The 18,546-nt window shown below is 36.2% G+C and overlaps 4 non-coding genes and 14 pseudogenes across 4 annotated transcripts; all 18 read left to right on the forward strand.

Moving 5' to 3' along the window:
- The first annotated feature begins 10,692 nt into the window (after nt 1–10,692).
- On the forward strand, nt 10,693–10,811 carry LOC122337766. The gene has a single exon (XR_006249574.1). It is a non-coding gene; the product is annotated as a 5S ribosomal RNA (ribosomal RNA).
- Nucleotides 10,812–11,087: 276 nt separating this feature from the next.
- Nucleotides 11,088–11,206, forward strand: LOC122337800 (annotated as a pseudogene).
- Nucleotides 11,207–11,875: 669 nt separating this feature from the next.
- LOC122337713 lies at nt 11,876–11,994 on the forward strand (annotated as a pseudogene).
- Nucleotides 11,995–12,268: 274 nt separating this feature from the next.
- Nucleotides 12,269–12,392, forward strand: LOC122337757 (annotated as a pseudogene).
- A 277-nt stretch (nt 12,393–12,669) lies between these two features.
- Nucleotides 12,670–12,789, forward strand: LOC122337672 (annotated as a pseudogene).
- Nucleotides 12,790–13,065: 276 nt separating this feature from the next.
- LOC122337698 lies at nt 13,066–13,185 on the forward strand (annotated as a pseudogene).
- A 275-nt stretch (nt 13,186–13,460) lies between these two features.
- Nucleotides 13,461–13,579, forward strand: LOC122337775 (annotated as a pseudogene).
- A 276-nt stretch (nt 13,580–13,855) lies between these two features.
- On the forward strand, nt 13,856–13,974 carry LOC122337795 (annotated as a pseudogene).
- A 278-nt stretch (nt 13,975–14,252) lies between these two features.
- Nucleotides 14,253–14,371, forward strand: LOC122337693 (annotated as a pseudogene).
- Nucleotides 14,372–14,648: 277 nt separating this feature from the next.
- On the forward strand, nt 14,649–14,767 carry LOC122337650 (annotated as a pseudogene).
- A 278-nt stretch (nt 14,768–15,045) lies between these two features.
- On the forward strand, nt 15,046–15,164 carry LOC122337767. The gene has a single exon (XR_006249575.1). It is a non-coding gene; the product is annotated as a 5S ribosomal RNA (ribosomal RNA).
- A 275-nt stretch (nt 15,165–15,439) lies between these two features.
- Nucleotides 15,440–15,558, forward strand: LOC122337774 (annotated as a pseudogene).
- A 280-nt stretch (nt 15,559–15,838) lies between these two features.
- LOC122337763 lies at nt 15,839–15,958 on the forward strand. The gene has a single exon (XR_006249571.1). It is a non-coding gene; the product is annotated as a 5S ribosomal RNA (ribosomal RNA).
- A 278-nt stretch (nt 15,959–16,236) lies between these two features.
- On the forward strand, nt 16,237–16,355 carry LOC122337739 (annotated as a pseudogene).
- A 275-nt stretch (nt 16,356–16,630) lies between these two features.
- LOC122337783 lies at nt 16,631–16,749 on the forward strand (annotated as a pseudogene).
- A 672-nt stretch (nt 16,750–17,421) lies between these two features.
- On the forward strand, nt 17,422–17,540 carry LOC122337768. The gene has a single exon (XR_006249576.1). It is a non-coding gene; the product is annotated as a 5S ribosomal RNA (ribosomal RNA).
- A 278-nt stretch (nt 17,541–17,818) lies between these two features.
- LOC122337684 lies at nt 17,819–17,937 on the forward strand (annotated as a pseudogene).
- A 270-nt stretch (nt 17,938–18,207) lies between these two features.
- Nucleotides 18,208–18,326, forward strand: LOC122337674 (annotated as a pseudogene).
- Nucleotides 18,327–18,546: the final 220 nt, after the last annotated feature.

The following is an 18,546-nucleotide window of genomic DNA, read 5'->3' on the forward strand; positions in this document are numbered from 1 at the left end:
GATGACTAAACTAAAGACATTGGTTTTATGAGCGTTTTGTTATTCATTTTATGGTTTAAGTCTGGCTACATTTAATGCAGAGGAGCTCTTAGGTACAACAAGTTTGAAAAGGTGAAAGAGATGTTTAAAAATGTAGATGTAATAGTATTGCAAGAAACAAGCTGAAAAACTGCAGTGTGAAATAAACAAAAGATGGGATGGTGATATATTATGCAGCAATGAGGATAAAAGATATGGCAGAGAGGTAGCCTTTTAATAGAAAAGAAATACAGATGTGGTTTACAAAGTTGTTTAAAGACAGAAAGTGTAGAAATGTTTGGCAATAGGAAATGGAACATGATAGCTTAACAAAGTAATTGTGGTAATGTCCATGCACCTGTTGAAGAGAAGGAAAGAGGATTTTTTTAAGGATCTAAGGATATTTTTAATGAAATATAAGTATGCTATTGTATTAGAGGATTTGTCTACTTTTAAACAAGTTAGATATAGCTAATGGAATGGATTTTTAAAACCGATACAGGAAGGAAGGAGGTGAATTTGTTGATGAAAAACAATAATATGGTAGATGTGTGGCGAGAGAAAATGGGAAAAGACAATATTCTAGAGGCAAATGGTAGGGAATTTTTATGTGCCAAGCAATTGATTTTATTTTGTGTTCAAGAAATGTAGAGGTTTATTGAAGATGAGATGTAAGAGGAAAACAAAGTTTAAGTGACCATAAGCACTATTTATGAAAGTGGACTGGAGCACGATTAAAAGGGAGGCCAGGTGTTTGGGTTTTAAATGCTGAGGTTTTAAAAGAGACAGCTATGTCCAAGACATAAAAAGATTGATAGAAAAAAGAAAAGCAAGGCAATGTATGTGGAAGATAAAGGATATGAGTGGGGAAAAGCGTTAAAGTTTCTAATTAAAGACATACTATACAGTTTTGCAGATGGTGGAGAGATCACTAAAAAGGTACACAGAAATAAAAACAAGAGAGAACTTAGAAAGGGAGCTTAATCCAGAATAATGAGAAAGATATGTCAAAAATAAAAAAAGATCTGGAAGATAAAACTTAAAGTTTAAGAAGAAGAAAAATATGAAGGTGCACGTTTAAAGTAAAGCTGAATATATAGTGGAAAGTATTACAAATTTTTCTTTAATCTAGAAAAGAGGAAAGAAAGCTGAAATGATAACAGCTATTAAAAATAGTATGGAGAAAAATAAAGGATATAAAGAAATACTAGAGATAAAAATGTATTATGAGAAACTTTTTACAACTGAAGGGTGCAAGATGAATGCTTGAAGAATTGTTCAACAATTGGAAACAAAAGTTGAAAAAAGAAGACAAAAACTGCGATATGAAATAAATGAAGGAGAAATAGAAAAGAGCCGTGCCAGAATTGAACAGGAATAAAAGTCCAGGAATTGATGGTCTAGGCAATGAATTTTATATTGTTTTCAAAGGAGTATTTTAATTGGCATTTAAAGGAAGTGTATGATGACATTTTTAATAAGGACATGAATTTAAGAATGAGTATGGGTTTAATGAAAATTATTTATAAGAAGAAAGGAGATAAAAAAGAATTGAAAAATTACAGACCTTTGACAATATTTGAACACTGACTTAAAAAATTTTATCCTAAGGTTTTAGCTAATAGACTAAAGGAGGTGATGCAAAATTATCAAGACAAATCAAGCATATGGTGAAAGGCAGAGATATATCAGGGCTACAATTAGTATTAGGGACACAATAAGTTATATAAAGGACAAAAATCTGGAGGTTACATTTGTAAGTCTTGATTTCAGAAAAACCTTCGACCGAGTGGAGCATCAGTTTTTATTTGGGATTTTAAGAGTTTTGGCTTAGGGAAATTTTATCAGATGGATTAAGATTTTTATACAAAGAGGTGGTGGCGGATTAAATGCAATGGTTTTTAACCTTTAAATGTTTTAAGCTCACAAGATCTGTAAAGGCAGGGGATGTCCCCTTTCCAGCGCTTTTATATTCCTTGGTGGCAGAGCCACTCTGGGCTTAGCAGTAGAGGAGAAGAATGTGAGAGAATGCGATATTGAAGGAGGTAGATCAGAGAATTAGGATTTGCCAATGCGCCCAGATGACACAACGTTAATAGTAAAGAGGCATTACATAGTGTTAAGGTGGCTATAGAATGATTCCAGAGAATGTAATAAATCCGGAGAGAAAATAAATGAGATAAAACAATATTACATAGGATTTGGCGACCCAGCCTTAACAGACACTTTTAACTTTAAAGAAATTAAGAAATGAAATTTTAGGAGTTAGCATGGGAGAGGATGACAAGAAAACAAATGAGATCATGTGGAAGGAATTTTAGGGAGATATTGAAAAGAAGGATGAACAGTGGAAAACAAAGAAATCTGTGCTTGAAAGGAAGGTCTTAATTTTGAATGTTTTAATGACTTCAAAGATTTGTTATTTTTATATGTTACAAGTATGCCTCTGTGGGTTGAAAAAGATTGAAAAATGTTTTACTGAGTATTTATGGGAGGAAAGCCACCGAGAGTTGCGTATGACACCTTAGCAGGGAGCTGTTGAGAAAGGCGGCTTGGGTCTTATTGATGTTGCACGAGGAAGAAATGTTTGAGAGTTAAACTGGTGAAGAAATATCTGGATGCAAGAATTGGAAACTGTTTGGAAAAAACTATGTTGTATTTTTAAACAAATGTAGCAATGTCAATATGGGAGAATATTTTATGGATGAGAGCAAAAAACTGGATGTGGAAAGATTTGCCAGATTTTTACAAGGAACAGTTGAGTGCCTGGGGAGAGTTTTAAAGCATGTGCATTGTTACATCCCGAAGGAGCAGAGACATTTTAAATCAACCATTGTTTTTAAACAAGAATATTGAATCAAGGAAGGATTTGTTTTTAAGAAAGTAAAATTTGGGATGTGGGGATAAGCGAGAGTAAGAGATGTTTCTGTATGAGTTCAAGAGGATTTTACCAGTTCAATATGTTTTGACACTATGGAAGAAGCTAGAGAGGACTATACCAAACAAAGAAATCATAAATAAGTACTGCATGATTAAACGCAATACCAAAAAGACTGGGTTGAAAAATTGAAAATATGGAGCCAGGTAGACCGGAGAAAGATGTAGGCTATTTTTGAGAGAAACCATGGCCACACAAAGATAGCACTAATCAAAATGTTTTATAGTGTTTTTAGAATCTGATTTTTAAGGAAACCTAAAGCAAATGACTATTGGAAGCAGAAATATAAAAGATTTGAAAGAAGAAAACATATGGTAACATAAAGGAAGGATAGTTGAAGCAAACTGGGGAAACCTGGAATTTTAATCAGACACAAAGCTATTTTTACAGACGTGATTTTTACAAGATTGGAATGGAGCAGGAGCTCCATCTGTAAGGTGCAACTCACAAGAAGTTGACTTCCTGCACCTGTTTTATATTGCAAAAGAACTGGACATTTAAAAACTAAATGCAAAGAAGACTGTTTGAACTTTTGAAGGAGAGCATATGAAGACGAATCAGAATGGAATAAAATTGTAATGTTGGGTGAATATAAGGAGTGTAAAAATAGCAAATCATTAATCTTCTTGTCATGCTAATGAAGAAGGGCAATATGGGGAGAGAGAAGGGTGGTGGCAAAGAGAAATCTGTCTTGGATATTGAAAGAATATTGAAGAAAAAAGCTGAAAACTATCTGAAATATTTGTATTGTTACTACAAGAACTTGGGAAAACTCAATTACTTTTATCACATTTTTACTTATGATGTATATAAGATCTTTGAAGAATTTGACTGGAAGATGCCTGATGACGACAGTTGATTTTATGTATGTTTTAAAAGAGTCGGATGTCGGAACCTATGTATGTTAATTTTATGTTTAATTTTACAAAGGTGTACTCCCATGTAAAAGGGTTTCTTCAGGTGGTTTATTGTAGTTTGTATCGTTTGTGTAAAAATAATAAAAAAAAAAAAAAAAAATTCACGCCTGATCTCGCCTGATCTCAGAAGCTAAGCAGAGTTGGGCCTAGTTAGTACTTGGATGGGAGACTGCCTAGGAATACCAGGTGCTGTGGGTTTTGAGTTTTTTTTCACTACTTATCTAATACACTGGCCTTAGTGTGGTCAAAGTTTGACCAGCTCTTTTGCTTTCCTTACTGCTTATTTAATTCAATAGCCTTTAAAGTAGCTGTTCTTTTAAACAGAGTTTGACTGTTTTTAACCACTTAACTAATGCCTTATCTTTAATGTAGCCTATTTTGAAGTATTTTTTTTTTTTGTATTTCATTCATTACTTATCTAGTATAATGGCACTTTTTAGTGTGCCCTCACCTTAAAATAGGGCTTTTTGCAGCAGCTGCCTAGACACACGTGCCATACCACCCTGTTGGCGCTAGAGAGCACACAGGAAGTGACTTGGCAGTAGTTGGGAGAGGAAGGCTCTCTCCATTTTGTGTTTATTATTAGTGTTTATTTTGTGAACTTTTTCGGACTTTAATTTAGTTTTTTGTGTGTTTGTAGAGTGTTTAAACCACCTCAACAGCAGCCTAGTGCTGTCTGGAAGGTGGTTTTATTCAGTTATTTATTTATTTATTTTTTATTTATTTATTTATTTTTTTTTATTTATTTATTTTTTTTTTCATCTATGGCGGACGGACAGATGGCTATGAACTTGGACTTGGCTGAGAAACAGAATTGGTTAATGAACACGGAACTGGAAATAAACGATTTAGATGGGAATGCAAAAGATAAGGAACAAAAGAGAAACAACTCAAAGAAGGATTACCTGAAAGAAGCAACTGTGACGGTGGACATCTGTAATGTGAATGCGAGGGCGGGGACATCATAAAAGCTGTAACGGAAAAGGTCGGCAAAGGAAATGTCTTGGCGGTAAGACCTAAACAAAATAAGGAATACGAATGACATTAGAGAATATCGACGATGTTGAACTGTTGGTTGAAGGTTTAATGATAAAAGAGACACTGTGCGGCGTAAAGAGGTTGCTAAACAGAGACTACGTTGTCTCATTCATGCACATGCCCGCTACATTGACGCATCAGATATTTTTAGATAAACTGCAAGGGTGGGGAGTTACCCCTATTTCGGACATCAAGAGACGGGTTTATCCGGGCACAACTGTTGAAGATGGCACACGATTTGTAAAATGTCGCTTGGCGGGAAGTAGTGTTCTCCCAGACAGCACAAGGCTGGAAACAGCTGAAGGGCTTCAGTATTTTAGGTGATGCACAGCCATCAGGTTAAAACCTGTCGGTTGTGCATGAGCCCTGAGCACGTCTTGAAAGACTGCCCAGATTTTAAGTGCTTTAAGTGTGAGGAGAGAGGACATTTTGCCAGGGATTGCAATGCGTTAAGTGCCCGGATTGTAAAAAGGTTTTAAATAAGTGTGATTGTTGGTATGAGGATGAAGAGACTCATGGAGTGGGCAGGTGCATGAGCGGGACAGCGTAGTCGAACAAGAAGAAGGCTTACCACAGGAAAGAGAAAATCAAGCTGGCATGGCAAAGACATTATTGAGGGCCAGGGGTTGGGAGAACATATGGACAATGAACGCTTGAAACAAATGGAGAAGACTGAAGTTCAAAACATTATTGATGAGACAGAGAAGAATGAGGAGGACAGACAATCACAAGACAGACGATGTAAAATCACGGAGGAACAAAAAGACCAGCATGCATGCACAAGCTGCGAAACAGACAGAAGGGAACTGATCGACATTACTAGGGACTTTGAGGATATTTTGATGCAGATGAGGATGTTAAAGATGACACAGAAGAAATGGCAGTAGGAACATCAAAAATAAGCATAAGAAAACGTCAAATCAAGGTAAAACCCAGTTTAGATGGGGTAAAGAAAAGAAATGCTAACAAAGACTTTTTAAAGAATCGATTTGAACTGTTAAAGGGTTTGATGACACAAGCTAAAGACATTGGTTTTATTAACGTTTTTATGTATTCATTTTTATGGTTTTAAGTCTCATTACATTTAATGCCAGAGGGCTCTTAGATTTTAACAAGTTTGAAAAGGTGAAAGAGATGTTTAAAAATGTAGATGTAATAGTATTGCAAGAAACAAACTGAGAGAAAAGCACAAATGTGAAATAAGCAAAAGATGGGATGGTGATATATTATGCAGCACTGAGGATAAAAGATATGGCAGAGGGGTGGCTTTTTTAATAAGAAGAAACATGGAATGTGGTTTACAAAAGTTGTTTACAAAGATGATGTAGGGAAATGTTTGGCAATAGAAATGGAACATGATGACAACAAAGTAACTGTGGTAAATGTCGATGCGCCTGTTGAAGAGAAGGAAAAGAGGGATTTTTAAGGATCTAAGGATATTTTTAATGAAATATAAGTATGCTATTGTATTGGGGGATTTTAATACTGTTTTAAGCAAGTTAGATATGGCTGACGGAATGGTTTTTAAAACCGATACAGGAAGGAAGGAATTGAATTTGTTGATGAGAAACAATAATATGGTAGATGTGTGAGAGAGAGAAATGGGAAAAGAAGACAATATTCTAGAAGGCAAATGGTAGGGAATTTTATGTGCCAAACGAGAATTGATTTTATTTTGTGTTCAAGAAATGTAGAGGGTTTTATTGAAGATATGAGATATGAGGAACAAGTTTAAGTGACCATAAACCACTATTTATGAAAGTGGACTGGAGCACGATTAAAAGGGGGCAGGTGTTTGGGTTTTAAATGCTGAGATTTTAAAGAGACAGCTATGTCCAAGACATAAAAGAATTGATAGAAAAGAAAAACAGAATGAAATGTATGTGTAAGATAAAAGGATATGGTGGGAAAACGTTAAGTTTCTAATTAAAAGACATACTATACAGTTTTGTAGATCGGTGGAGAGATGTAAAAAGGTACACAGAAATAAAAACAAGAGAGAACTTAGAAAGGGAGCTTAATCAGAATAATGAGAAGAATGTGTCAAAAAATAAAAGATCTGGAAGATAAACTTAAAGTTTTAGAAGAAGAAAATATGAAGGTGCACGTTTAAGAAGTAAAGCTAGATATATAGTGGAAGGAGAGAAATGTACAAAATTTTTCTTTAATCTAGAAAAGAGGAAGGGAAAGCTGAAATGATAACAGCTATTAAAAATGAGAATGGAGAAGAAATAAAGGATAACAAAGAAATACTAGAAGAGATAAAAATGTATTATGAGAAACTTTTACAACTGAAGGGGTGCAAGATGAATGTGAAGAATTGTTCAACATAATTGAAACAAAAGTTGAAAAGGAAGACAAAGAAGCTTGCGTATATGGAAATAAATGAAGGAGAAATAGAAAGAGCCATAAACGAATTGAACAGGAATAAAAGTCCAGGAATTGATGGTCTAGGCAATGAATTTTATATTGTTTTCAAGGGTATTTTAATTGGCATTTTAAAGAAAGTGTATGATGACATTTTTAATAAGGGACACATGAATTTAAGAATGAGTATGGGTTTAATGAAAATTATTTATAAGAAGAAAGGAGATAAAAAGAATTGAAAATTACAGACTTTGACAATGTTGAACACTGACTTAAAAATTTTATCTAAGGTTTTAGCTAATAGACTAAAGGAGGTGATGCCAAAAATTATCAAGACAAATCAAGCATATGGAGTGAAAGGCAGAGATATATCAGATACTACAATTAGTATTAGGGACAATAAGTTATATAAAGGACAAAAATCTGAAGGTTACATTGTAAGTCTTGATTTTGAAAAAGCCTTCTGACCGAGTGGAGCATCAGTTTTTATTTGGGATTTAAAGAGTTTTGGCTTCGGGGAAAATTTTATCAGATGGATTAAGATTTTATACAAAGGAGTGGTGACGAGGATTAAATGCAATGGTTTTTAACTAAATGTTTTAAGCTCACAAGATCTGTAAGGCAGGGATGTCCCCTTTCAGCGCTTTTATATTCCTTGGTGGCAGAGCCTCTGGGCTTAGCAGTAAGAGGAGAGAAGAATGTGAGAGGAATCGATATTGAAGGAGGTAGATCAGAGAATAGGATTTTCCAATACGCAGATGACACAACGTTAATAGTAAGAGACGCATATAGTGTTAAGGTGGCTATGGACGTAGTTCAGGAATTCTGTAATAAACTGGGGAAAATAAATGAGGATAAAACAATGTACATGAGATTTGGCGGAGCCCCAGCCTTAATAGACACTTTTAACTTTAAAGAAGTTAAGGAAATGAAGATTTTAGGAGTTAGCATGGAGAGGATGACAAGAAAACAAATGAGATCATGTGGGAAGGAATTTTAGGAGATATTGAAAGAAGGATGAACTGGTGGAAAACAAGAAATCTGTGCTTGAAAGGAAAGGTCTTAATTTTGAATGTTTTAATGACTTCAAAGATTTGTTATTTTTTATATGTTACAAGTATGCCTCTGTGGGTTGAAAAAGATTGAAAAAATGTTTTACTGAGTATTTATGGAGGGAAAGCCACCGAGGATTGCGTGATGACACCCTTGTAGGGGCTGTTGAGAAAGGCGGCTTGGGTCTTATTGATGTTGTACAAAGGAAGAAATGTTTGAGAGTTAAACTGGTGAAGAAATATCTGATGCAAGAATTGAAACTGTTTGGAAAAAACTATGTTGTATTTTTACAAATGTGGGAATGTCAATATGGGGGAGAATATTTTATGGATGAGAACAAAAAACTGGATGTGGAAAGATTTGCCAGATTTTTACAAGGAACAGTTGAGTGCCTGGGGAGAGTTTTTAAAGCATGTGCATTACATCCCGAAGGGACGAGAGGACATTTTAAATCAACCATTGTTTTTAAACAAGAATATTGTGAATCAAGGAAAAGAGTTGTTTTTTAAGAAATGGTGGGATGTGGGGATAGCGAGAGTAAGAGATGTTCTGTATGAGTTCAAAGAGGGATTTTTACCAGTTCAATATGTTTTTGACACTATGGAAGAAGCTAAGGAGGACTATACCAAACAAGAAATCATAAATAAGTACTGCATGATTAAAAATGCAATACCAAAAGACTGGATTGAGAAAAAAAATTGAAAATATGGAGCCAGGTGAACCGGAGAAAGATGTGAACGCTATTTTTAGAGAGAAACTACATATTTTCAAGGAATGTACTGTCAAAATGTTTTATGGTGTTTTTAGAGATACGATTTTTAAGAAACCTAAAGCAAATGACTATTGGAAGCAGAAATATAAAGACTTGAAAGAAGAAAACATATGGAGTAACATAAAAGGAAGGATAGTTGAAACGAAACTGGGAAACCTGGAATTTTTATCAGACACAAAGCTATTTTTACAGACGTGATTTTACATTAAGATTGGAAATGGAGCAGAGCTCCATCTGTAAGGTGTGCAACAAAGAGGATGAAGGCTTCCTGCACCTGTTTTTATATTGCAAAGAACTGGACATTTTAAAAACTAAATGCAAAAGACTGTTTGAATTTTTGAAAAGAGAGCACTATGAAGACGAATCAGAATGGAATAAAATTGTAATGTTGGGTGAATATAAGGAGTGGAAAAAATAGCAAAATCATTAATCTTCTTGTTATGCTAATGAAAGGAGCAATATGGGGAGAGAAGGTGGTGGCAAAAAGAGAGAAATCTGTCTTGGATATTGAAAGAATAATGAAGAAAAAGCTGAAAACTATCTGAAATATTTGTAATGTTACTACAAGAACTTGGGAAAACTCAATGACTTTTATCACATTTTTACTTATGATGTATATAAGATCTTTGAAGAATTTGACTGGAAGATGCCTGATGACGACGGTTGATTTTATATATGTTTTAAAAGAGCCGGATGTTGGAACCTATGTATGTTAATTTTATGTTTAATTTTACAAAGGTGTACTGCCCCATGTAAAAGGGTTTCTTCAGGTGGTTTATTGTAGTTTATCGCTTGTACTTTGTGTAAAAATAAAAAAAAAAAAAATTCACGCCTGATCTCGCCTGATCTCAGAAGCTAAGCAGAGTTGGGCCTAGTTAGTACTTGGATGGGAGACTGCCTAGGAATACCAAGTGCTGTAAGTTTTGAGTTTTTCACTACTTATCTAATACACTGGCCCTTAGTGTGGTCAAAGTTTGACCAGCTCTTTGCTTTCCCTTACTGCTTATTTAATTCAATTGCCTTTAAAGTAGCTGTTCTTTAAACAGAGTTTGACTGTTTTTAACTACTTAACTAATGCTCTTATCTTTAATGTAGCTCATTTTGAAGTATTTTTTGTTGTATTTCATTCATTACTTATCTAGTATAATGGCACTTAGTGTGCCTCACCTTAAAATAGGGGCTTTTGCAGCAGCTATCGCCACGGCCATACCACCCTGTTCACGCCTGATCTCGTCTGATCTCAGAAGCTAACAAAGTTGGGCCTAGTTAGTACTTCTGATGGGAGACTGCCTAGGAATACCAGGTGCTGAAAGTTTTTGAGTTTTTTCACTACTTATCTAATACACTGGCCCTTAGTGTGGTCAAAGTTTGACCAGCTCTTTGGTTTCCCTTACTGCTTATTTAATTCAATGGCCTTTAAAGTAGCTGTTCTTTAAACAGAGTTTGACTGTTTTTAACTACTTAACTAATGCTCTTATCTTTAATGTAGCTCATTTTGAAGTATTTTTTTGTATTTCATTCATTACTTATCTAGTATAATGGCACTTAGTGTGCCTCACCTTAAAATAGGGGCTTTTGCAGCAGCTTTCGCTTATGGCCATACCACCCTGTTCACGCCTGATCTCGTCTGATCTCAGAAGCTAAGCAGAGTTGGGCCTAGTTAGTACTTGGATGGGAGACTGCCTAGGAATACCAGGTGCTGTAAGTTTTGAGTTTTTCACTACTTATCTAATACACTGGCCCTTAGTGTGGTCAAAGTTTGACCAGCTCTTTGCTTTCCCTTACTGCTTATTTAATTCAATTGCCTTTAAAGTAGCTGTTCTTTAAACAGAGTTTGACTGTTTTTAACTACTTAACTAATGCTCTTATCTTTAATGTAGCTCATTTTGAAGTATTTTTTTTTGTATTTCATTCATTACTTATCTAGTATAATGGCACTTAGTGTGCCTCACCTTAAAATAGGGGGCTTTTTGCAGCAGCTTTCGCTTACGGCCATACCACCCTGTTCACGCCTGATCTCGTCTGATCTCAGGAGCTAAGCAGAGTTGGGCCTAGTTAGTACTTGGATGGGAGACTGCCTAGGAGTACCAGGTGCTGTAAGTTTTTGAGTTTTTTCACTACTTATCTAATACACTGGCCCTTAGTGTGGTCAAAGTTTGACCAGCTCTTTGCTTTCCCTTACTGCTTATTTAATTAAATTGCCTTTAAAGTAGCTGTTCTTTAAACAGAGTTTGACTGTTTTTAACTACTTAACTAATGCTCTTATCTTTAATGTAGCTCATTTTGAAGTATTTTTTTTTTTTTGTATTTCATTCATTACTTATCTAGTATAATGGCACTTAGTGTGCCTCACCTTAAAATAGGGGCTTTTGCAGCAGATTTTGCTTACGGCCCACCACCACCCTGTTCATGTCTGATCTCAGAATCTAAGCTAAGCAGAGTTGGGCCTAGTTAGTACTTGGATGGGAGACTGCCTAGGAATACCAGGTGCTGTAAGTTTTGAGTTTTTTCACTACTTATCTAATACACTGGCCCTTAGTGTGGTCAAAGTTTGACCAGCTCTTTGCTTTTCCCTTACTGCTTATTTAATTCAATTGCCTTTAAAGTAGCTGTTCTTTAAACAGAGTTTGACTGTTTTTAACTACTTAACTAATGCTCTTATCTTTAATGTAGCTCATTTTGAAGTATTTTTTTGTATTTCATTCATTACTTATCTAGTATATTGGCACTTAGTGTGCCTCACCTTAAAATAGGGGCTTTTTGCAGTAGCTTTAGCACGGCCATACCACCCTGTTCACGCCTGATCTCGCCTGATCTCAGAAGCTAAGCAGAGTTGGGCCTAGTTAGTACTTGGATGGGAGACTGCCTAGGAATACCAGGTGCTGTAAGTTTTTGAGTTTTTCACTACTTATCTAATACACTGGCCCTTAGTGTGGTCAAAGTTTGACCAGCTCTTTGCTTTCCCTTACTGCTTATTTAATTCAATTGCCTTTAAAGTAGCTGTTCTTTAAACAGAGTTTGACTGTTTTTAACTACTTAACTAATGCTCTTATCTTTAATGTAGCTCATTTTGAAGTATTTTTTTTGTATTTCATTCATTACTTATCTAGTATAATTGGCACTTAGTGTGCCTCACCTTAAAATAGGGGCTTTTTGCAGTAGCTTTCTTACTTGACACATACCATACCCTGTTCACGCCTGATCTCGTCTGATCTCAGAAGCTAAGCAGAGTTGGGCCTAGTTAGTACTTGGATGGGAGACTGCCTAGGAATACCAGGTGCTGTAAGATTTTGAGTTTTTCACTACTTATCTAATACACTGGCCTCTTAGTGTGGTCAAAGTTTGACCAGCTCTTTGCTTTCCCTTACTGCTTATTTAATTCAATTGCCTTTAAAGTAGCTGTTCTTTAAACAGAGTTTGACTGTTTTTAACTACTTAACTAATGCTCTTATCTTTAATGTAGCTCATTTTGAAGTATTTTTTTTTGTATTTCATTCATTACTTATCTAGTATAATGGCACTTAGTGTGCCTCACCTTAAAATAGGGGCTTTTTGCAGCAGCTTTCGCTTACGGCCATACCACCCTGTTCACGCCTGATCTCGCTCTGATCTCAGAAGCTAAGCAGAGTTGGGCCTAGTTAGTACTTGGATGGGAGACTGCCTAGGAGTATCAGGTGCTGTAAGTTTTTGAGTTTTTTTCACTACTTATCTAATACACTGGCCCTTAGTGTGGTCAAAGTTTGACCAGCTCTTTGCTTTCCCTTACTGCTTATTTAATTCAATTGCCTTTAAAGTAGCTGTTCTTTAAACAGAGTTTGACTGTTTTTAACTACTTAACTAATGCTCTTATCTTTAATGTAGCTCATTTTGAAGTATTTTTTTTTGTATTTCATTCATTACTTATCTAGTATAATGGCACTTAGTGTGCCTCACCTTAAAATAGGGGCTTTTTGCAGCAGCTTTCACACGGCCATACCACCCTGTTCACGCCTGATCTCGCTCTGATCTCAGAAGCTAAGCAGAGTTGGGCCTAGTTAGTACTTGGATGGGAGACTGCCTAGGAATACCAGGTGCTGTAAGTTTTTGAGTTTTTTCACTACTTATCTAATACACTGTCCCTTAGTGTGGTCAAAGTTTGACCAGCTCTTTGCTTTCCCTTACTGCTTATTTAATTCAATTGCCTTTAAAGTAGCTGTTCTTTAAACAGAGTTTGACTGTTTTTAACTACTTAACTAATGCTCTTATCTTTAATGTAGCTCATTTTGAAGTATTTTTTTGTATTTCATTCATTACTTATCTAGTATAATGGCACTTAGTGTGCCTCACCTTAAAATAGGGGCTTTTTGCAGCAGCTTTCGCTTACGGCCATACCACCCTGTTCACGCCTGATCTCGTCTGATCTCAGAAGCTAAGCAGAGTTGGGCCTAGTTTGTACTTGGATGGGAGACTGCCTAGGAATACCAGGTGCTGTAAGTTTTGAGTTTTTCACTACTTATCTAATACACTGGCCCTTAGTGTGGTCAAAGTTTGACCAGCTCTTTGCTTTCCCTTACTGCTTATTTAATTCAATTGCCTTTAAAGTAGCTGTTCTTTAAACAGAGTTTGACTGTTTTTAACTACTTAACTAATGCTCTTATCTTTAATGTAGCTCATTTTGAAGTATTTTTTTTTTTGTATTTCATTCATTACTTATCTAGTATAATGGCACTTAGTGTGCCCTCACCTTAAAATAGGGCTTTTGCAGCAGCTTTCGCTTACGGCCATACCACCCTGTTCACGCCTGATCTCGCCTGATCTCAGAAGCTAAGCAGAGTTGGGCCTAGTTAGTACTTGGATGGGAGACTGCCTAGGAATACCAGGTGCTGTAAGTTTTGAGAGTTTTTCACTACTTATCTAATACACTGGCCCTTAGTGTGGTCAAAGTTTGACCAGCTCTTTGCTTTCCCTTACTGCTTATTTAATTCAATTGCCTTTAAAGTAGCTGTTCTTTAAACAGAGTTTGACTGTTTTTAACTACTTAACTAATGCTCTTATCTTTAATGTAGCTCATTTTGAAGTATTTTTTTTTTTGTATTTCATTCATTACTTATCTAGTATAATGGCACTTAGTGTGCCTCACCTTAAAATAAGGGGCTTTTTGCAGCAGCTTTCGCACGGCCATACCACCCTGTTCACGCCTGATCTCGCCTGATCTCAGAAGCTAAGCAGAGTTGGGCCTAGTTAGTACTTGGATGGGAGACTGCCTAGGAATACCAGGTGCTGTAAGTTTTTGAGTTTTTTCACTACTTATCTAATACACTGGCCCTTAGTGTGGCCAAAGTTTGACCAGCTCTTTGCTTTCCCTTACTGCTTATTTAATTCAATTGCCTTTAAAGTAGCTGTTCTTTAAACAGAGTTTGACTGTTTTTAACTACTTAACTAATGCTCTTATCTTTAATGTAGCTCATTTTGAAGTATTTTTTTTTGTATTTCATTCATTACTTATCTAGTATAATGGCACTTAGTGTGCCTCACCTTAAAATAGGGGCTTTTGCAGCAGCTTCGGGCTTATGGCCATACCACCCTGTTCACGCCTGATCTCGCCTGATCTCAGAAGCTAAGCAGAGTTGGGCCTAGTTAGTACTTGGATGGGAGACTGCCTAGGAATACCAGGTGCTGTAAGTTTTGAGTTTTTTCACTACTTATCTAATACACTGGCCCTTAGTGTGGTCAAAGTTTGACCAGCTCTTTGCTTTCCCTTACTGCTTATTTAATTCAATTGCCTTTAAAGTAGCTGTTCTTTAAACAGAGTTTGACTGTTTTTAACTACTTAACTAATGCTCTTATCTTTAATGTAGCTCATTTTGAAGTATTTTTTTTTTTGTATTTCATTCATTACTTATCTAGTATAATGGCAATTTAGTGTGCCTCACCTTAAAATAGGGGCTTTTTGCAGCAGCTTTGCTTATGGCCATACCACCCTGTTCACGCCTGATCTCGTCTGATCTCAGAAGCTAAGCAGAGTTGGGCCTAGTTAGTACTTGGATGGGAGACTGCCTAGGAATACCAGGTGCTGTAAGTTTTTTGAGTTTTTTCACTACTTATCTAATACACTGGCCCTTAGTGTGGTCAAAGTTTGACCAGCTCTTTGCTTTCCCTTACTGCTTATTTAATTCAATTGCCTTTAAAGTAGCTGTTCTTTAAACAGAGTTTGACTGTTTTTAACTACTTAACTAATGCTCTTATCTTTAATGTAGCTCATTTTGAAGTATTTTTTTGTATTTTATTCATTATCTATCTAGTATAATTGCACTTAGTGTGCCTCACCTTAAAATAGGGGCTTTTGCAGCAGCTTTCACTTACGGCCATACCACCCTGTTCACGCCTGATCTCGCCTGATCTCAGAAGCTAAGCAGAGTTGGGCCTAGTTAGTACTTGGATGGGAGACTGCCTAGGAATACCAGGTGCTGTAAGTTTTTGAGTTTTTCACTACTTATCTAATACACTGGCCCTTAGTGTGGTCAAAGTTTGACCAGCTCTTTGCTTTCCCTTACTGCTTATTTAATTCAATTGCCTTTAAAGTAGCTGTTCTTTAAACAGAGTTTGACTGTTTTTAACTACTTAACTAATGCTCTTATCTTTAATGTAGCTCATTTTGAAGTATTTTTTTTTTTTTTGTATTTCATTCATTACTTATCTAGTATAATGGCACTTAGTGTGCTCTCACCTTAAAATAGGGGCTTTTGCAGCAGCTTTGCTTACGGCCATACCACCCTGTTCACGCCTGATCTCGTCTTGATCTCAGAAGCTAAGCAGAGTTGGGCCTAGTTAGTACTTGGATGGGAGACTGCCTAGGAATACCAGGTGCTGTAAGTTTTTGAGTTTTTTCACTACTTATCTAATACACTGGCCCTTAGTGTGGTCAAAGTTTGACCAGCTCTTTGCTTTCCCTTACTGCTTATTTAATTCAATTGCCTTTAAAGTAGCTGTTCTTTAAACAGAGTTTGACTGTTTTTAACTACTTAACTAATGCTCTTATCTTTAATGTAGCTCATTTTGAAGTATTTTTTTTTTTGTATTTCATTCATTACTTATCTAGTATAATGGCACTTAGTGTGCCTCACCTTAAAATAGGGGCTTTTGCAGCAGCTTTGCGCCACGGCCATACCACCCTGTTCACGCCTGATCTCGCCTGGTCTCAGAAGCTAAGCAGAGTTGGGCCTAGTTAGTACTTGGATGGGAGACTGCCTAGGAATACCAGGTGCTGTAAGTTTTGAGTTTTTTCACTACTTATCTAATACACTGGCCCTTAGTGTGGCCAAAGTTTGACCAGCTCTTTGCTTTCCCTTACTGCTTATTTAATTCAATTGCCTTTAAAGTAGCTGTTCTTTAAACAGAGTTTGACTGTTTTTAACTACTTAACTAATGCTCTTATCTTTAATGTAGCTCATTTTGAAGTATTTTTTTTGTATTTCATTCATTACTTATCTAGTATAATGGCACTTAGTGTGCCTCACCTTAAAATAGGGGCTTTTTGCAGCAGCTTTTGCTTACGGCCATACCACCCTGTTCACGCCTGATCTCGTCTGGTCTCAGAAGCTAAGCAGAGTTGGGCCTAGTTAGTACTTGGATGGGAGACTGCTTAGGAATACCAGGTGCTGTAAGTTTTGAGTTTTTCACTACTTATCTAATACACTGGCCCTTAGTGTGGTCAAAGTTTCACCAGCTCTTTGCTTTCCCTTACTGCTTATTTAATTCAATTGCCTTTAAAGTAGCTGTTCTTTAAACAGAGTTTGACTGTTTTTAACTACTTAACTAATGCTCTTATCTTTAATGTAGCTCATTTTGAAGTATTTTTTTTTTTTTGTATTTCATTCATTACTTATCTAGTATAATGGCACTTAGTGTGCCTCACCTTAAAATAGGGGCTTTTGCAGCAGCTTTCGCTTACGGCCATACCACCCTGTTCACGCCTGATCTCGCCTGATCTCTCAGAAGCAGAGTTGGGCCTAGTTAGTACTTGGATGGGAGACTGCCTAGGAATACCAGGTGCTGTAAGTTTTTGAGTTTTTCACTACTTATCTAATACACTGGCCCTTAGTGTGGTCAAAGTTTGACCAGCTCTTTGCTTTCCCTTACTGCTTATTTAATTCAATTGCCTTTAAAGTAGCTGTTCTTTAAACAGAGTTTGACTGTTTTTAACTACTTAACTAATGCTCTTTCTTTAATGTAGATCCATTTTGAAGTATTTTTTTTTTTGTATTTCATTCATTACTTATCTAGTATAATGGCACTTAGTGTGCCTCACCTTAAAATAGGGGCTTTTTGCAGCAGCTTTAGCTTACGGCCATACCACCTTGTTCACGCCTGATCTCGTCTGATCTCAGAAGCTAAGCAGAGTTGGGCCTAGTTAGTACTTGGATGGGAGACTGCCTAGGAATACCAGGTGCTGTAAGTTTTGAGTTTTTTCACTACTTATCTAATACACTGGCCCTTAGTGTGGTCAAAGTTTGACCAGCTCTTTGCTTTCCCTTACTGCTTATTTAATTCAATTGCCTTTAAAGTAGCTGTTCTTTAAAACAGAGTTTGACTGTTTTTAACTACTTAACTAATGCTCTTATCTTTAATGTAGCTCATTTTGAAGTATTTTTTTTTTTGTATTTCATTCATTACTTATCTAGTATAATGGCACTTAGTGTGCCTCACCTTAAAATAGGGGCTTTTGCAGCAGCTTTCGCTCACGGCCATACCACCCTGTTCAAGCCTGATCTCGTCTGATCTCAGAAGCTAAGCAGAGTTGGGCCTAGTTAGTACTTGGAAGGGAGACTGCCTAGGAATACCAGGTGCTGTAAGTTTTGAGTTTTTCACTACTTATCTAATACACTGGCCCTTAGTGTGGTCAAAGTTTGACCAGCTCTTTGCTTTCCCTTACTGCTTATTTAATTCAATTGCCTTTAAAGTAGCTGTTCTTTAAACAGAGTTTGTTTTTAACTACTTAACTAATGCTCTTATCTTTAATGTAGCTCATTTTGAAGTATTTTTTTTTGTATTTCATTCATTACTTATCTAGTATAATGGCACTTAGTGTGCCTCACCTTAAAATAGGGGCTTTTGCAGCAGCTTTCGCTTACGGCCGTACCACCTTGTTCACGCCTGATCTCGTCTGATCTCAGAAGCTAAGCAGAGTTGGGCCTAGTTAGTACTTGGATGGCAGACTGCCTAGGAATACCAGGTGCTGTAAGTTTTTGAGTTTTTTCACTACTTATCTAATACACTGGCCCTTAGTGTGGTCAAAGTTTGACCAGCTCTTTGCTTTCCCTTACTGCTTATTTAATTCAATTGCCTTTAAAGTAGCTGTTCTTTAAACAGAGTTTGACTGTTTTTAACTACTTAACTAATGCTCTTATCTTTAATGTAGCTCATTTTGAAGTATTTTTTTTTGTATTTCATTCATTACTTATCTA

This window comes from Puntigrus tetrazona, unplaced genomic scaffold (assembly GCF_018831695.1).
Source record: "Puntigrus tetrazona isolate hp1 unplaced genomic scaffold, ASM1883169v1 S000000975, whole genome shotgun sequence".
In the NCBI taxonomy this organism is placed as follows: Eukaryota; Metazoa; Chordata; class Actinopteri; order Cypriniformes; family Cyprinidae; genus Puntigrus; species Puntigrus tetrazona.